Raw genomic sequence first — 3,839 nt, 5'->3', positions numbered from 1 at the left:
AATTTCTTTGACAATTCATCCAACTTGACCTTGTTTTCTAATTCTAGCTTTGAAGGTCCTTCACTCTTGGACTCATTTTCTCTTCTATAATCACCTTCTCTACCTCCATAGCTAATTTCCATGTCGGAAAGTTTTTGAATCAACTCCGTGATTTGGGCATTTTTCATCTTATCAAAGTTGACACCGGAGGCCACCACAATCATATCCCTAAACCTTTGCTCAAGGGTTTTAAAGAAGATTTGGGTTGTCATCCATTGGGGGGTTCCATGATGTGGGCAAGAGGTAAGAGATCTCTAAATCTTTCCCATGCTTCACTCAAAGTTTCAAGATTATGTTGCTTGAAGGTTTGGATTTCATGCCTTATTCTTGCAGTTTTTGAAGGAGGGTAGAATTTGTTGATAAAAGCCTTTTACAAGCTTTCCCAAGTAGTGAAAGTACCCTGTTCATGTGAATTCAACCATTTTCTAGCATTGTCCTTCAAGGAAAGAGGAAGAACATAAGGAGAATTTGCTCTTCCGTGATGCCATCATACTTGATCATACCCGCTTTTTCTTTGAATAAGATAAGATGTTCATGAGCATCTTCACTCTTCAAGCCATGAAAAATATCTTGTTCAATAAAGGAGATTGTATGATGACGGAGCTCAAAAGTATTAGGAGCAAGAACTCCATAATTAGTTGCCGAGTAAGACCGATTAGGATCCGGTCTATGGTAATAACCCATTGGTTGGTCCGTCATTTGTTTATCAATGAAGTTGGTTCTTAGTGTATTTGGTGGGCTAGGTGATGTTGAATGTTGTGAATGGGTGGGTGAGTGATTTGGAGAATGGTTTGGTGAATGGTTTGGTTAAAAGGTGGAGATCTCCTTAGAGCCGATAGTGCTAACCATCTTCTAACCCGAAAAGACTTCTCAATCTCTCGATCAAGACGGAAAAGAGAACCGGTGTTGCACCTATACGTACACTCAAAAAGAGATCAAATGGTCCTAATGCAAAGAATGCACTAGGACAAGGATGGAAAAACAAACAAATAAATAAACTAAGCCTAGCAACAAATAATTAATCTAATCCAATATCGCCGTCCTCGGCAACGACGCCATTTTGATACCGACTTTGTCGTACTCCTCGGTATGCAAAAAATATTTATAATCTCATTACCAAACTAATGAATGTAGTGGAGTAAGGAGGTCAATCCACAGAGACGGGATTATGGTTCTTAAATTGATCGTGTTTCCTAGTTTAGTTCTTTCAAATGCTTGAGTGAATGATAAACTAAATGATACGACTACAACTAAGACCAAGTAAATGAAATAGATGAATGACAAAGCGAATAAAATGGCAATAAAGGAGACTAGGGTGTCGGGTTGACTTGCATAGATAATGGCTTAAGTAATGACATAGCTAATAAGTAATTAAGGCAAATTCAAAGGTAAATCTCCACCCCTAGATGTGAGACCAACCCAAGGCCTAGCATAATCGAACTCTCGCTCTAATCACCTAAGACCCACTAATCATCATGATGCAGGAGCATACTCGAACAAGCAAGAACCACGGGTTACTTGGTGAGCAAGCAAGGGAGCTGGATTAATTGGCGTGCAAGTAACACGAATTCCAAGTCCGAGCTGTGGAGACACGGTTTCCTAAACCGTATGGAATTAGTTTTGCTTATTTTATCTCAAATCAGATTAGGAAAGATTAGCTTATATCCTAATTCTAGTTAGATTACTATTAGTTTAATTTCTGGTTGTATTCTTAATTAAATAAATTTTTTAGTTAGTTTAGGAAATTAGGAAGTTTCTTATTATGCAAGCTAGTTTAGGATGGAATTAGTATAAATAGGGATCTATTGTAAACCCTAAGGGAGATATACACGTTGAAATTTGAGTTTGAGAGTAATAAAATTACTTTTCTGTTTGCGAACAACCCTAATTAATCTTGTGAGGTTAGTTTGTAGTTCACCCTTGCGAGGCTGAAGTTATAGCACATTAAGCTATAACCTTGCGAGGTTTAGAGCGAGATCGCGACCCTAGTTGTGTGTTGTTTTTAGTTTCTTGCGAGTAAGGAGAACAATTCACTCCATATCTTTCATAAATCATTCATTTCATAAATATAAAATACAAAAACATCGATTCCGCTGCATATTTTCATATCACGATCCGTGTATCTAGATCGTGTTCCTTTATTCTATATCAAAGTGGTATCAGAGATTTGGCTCTTGATTTCCTTAAATCTAAGACAGTCCTAGGGTTTTTTGATCGTTCGTTCATAGTGCTACCATGTCTAGAAGGCGATGTAAAGATTCTGAAGCATTGGAGTACGAATTCCTATTGAAGGAATTAGAAAGAGGGCTTGATCGTTTTTATGCCCAGTTGGATAATTTTGAAAGAACACTTGTTCGATGTTATGAAACAAAGAAAGAAGAAGTAAAGATCGAGTCTTTTGAAGTTGTTCACGACAATGAAGAAGAAAAGGAGCAGCCCGTGAAGAATGTCAAAGAAACGGAAAAGAGTAAAATCTTTTCTGGCGAAAGTCGAATAGAAGGTGATTCTTCCTTTAATCTTGATTTACCACTTGTCTTTGATGATTTTGAAGATGTTCATCAAGAAGGAGAGGAGCATGTAGAGAACAAGGTGGAAGAGGGCTTCGTTGATGACCTACTTGTGCGTGATCAAGAAGTGCTACCGTTCAATCCTGAGATTGAGAAGACTTTGCGTGAGTTGAGACGATCATCTAGAGTATTGTCGACAGAGGAAGAGCTGAGTACTCTTTCTAGTTACTACGAGAACGAGCTGTTTGAGGAGGATCCACCTTCGTCACCTCTTTCCACTTCTTCAGCTGAGACCGTCACATCTCTAGACACGGCTAAAGAAGCGAGTATAGCCAGTCACTCTGAGCCAACGGCTGAGAATCTCTATAAGGGATTCGCATTACCAGGGACGGATAGAAAATTCGAGCCGAAACCGTCTTACATCAACTTGGTTGAGAGAAACCAATTCGGGGGAGCTGCAAATGAAGATGCAGCCAAACATATGGAGACATTCATTAACTACTGCTGTTCCATACCCCCACCGACCGGTGTGACCTAGGACCAGGTGAAGGAGACGATGTTCATATTCTCTCTTCGTGATGCTGCAAGGGAGTGGTACCGAGACCTGGATCGAGCTGCTAACGGGATTACAGACTGGAATTCGCTAGCCTTAGCATTCTACAAGAAATATTTCTCTGCCTCGAAGACCAATGCGATTAGAGCTCAGATCACGAGCTTTAAACAGGGTCCTGATGATAATTTTAATGAGGCATGGGTCCGTTTCAAGAAGCTGGTGCGAACTATTCCACATCATGGGTTCGAGAAATGGAGCCTATGCAATCAATTTTATAATGGCCTTTATGACGATCAGAGGGCTATCCTGGATGCGGCAGCTAATGGTAGATTCCAGGAGAATGTTGGAGAAACTAAGGGGTGGAAAATTATTGATGATTTGGCCACCCATAAAGCTGAGTATGGAAATTTCACGGGAAATCAAAGGAGAAGTGCTGAATCCCCTTCTATAGCTGCATTAGAGGCTCTTACGACGAGATTTGATAAGTACGAGTTGGGAGGAGCTTCAAAAGGAGGGAACTATCATGTGAATGTTGTTTCAGACGGTCCTTTCGTCTGCAAGAGATGTGGAGGAGAAAGACATGTTTCAGACAACTGCAGCATTTCCTATGAGTCTTGTGCTGCTTTTCAACATTATAGGGAGACAAACACTTATTTTGAGTCGAATGTCCATCCGAATTTGAGGTGGAGTAGCCAAAATGTCCTAAATCCAACTCCACCTCCACAGCAGTAGCAGCAGCA

At 40.1% G+C, this 3,839-nt stretch overlaps 1 non-coding gene across 1 annotated transcript; it reads left to right on the top strand.

The window, feature by feature from the left end:
• Positions 1-261: 261 nt before the first annotated feature.
• Positions 262-367, top strand: LOC141654506 (small nucleolar RNA R71). The gene has a single exon (XR_012548064.1). It is a non-coding gene; the product is annotated as a small nucleolar RNA R71 (small nucleolar RNA).
• Positions 368-3,839: the final 3,472 nt, after the last annotated feature.

Source organism: Silene latifolia, chromosome 4, assembly GCF_048544455.1.
Source record: "Silene latifolia isolate original U9 population chromosome 4, ASM4854445v1, whole genome shotgun sequence".
Lineage (NCBI taxonomy): Eukaryota > Viridiplantae > Streptophyta > Magnoliopsida > Caryophyllales > Caryophyllaceae > Silene > Silene latifolia.
Note: the sequence above shows the minus strand (reverse complement) of the source record. Positions and strands in the feature narration are given on the sequence as shown.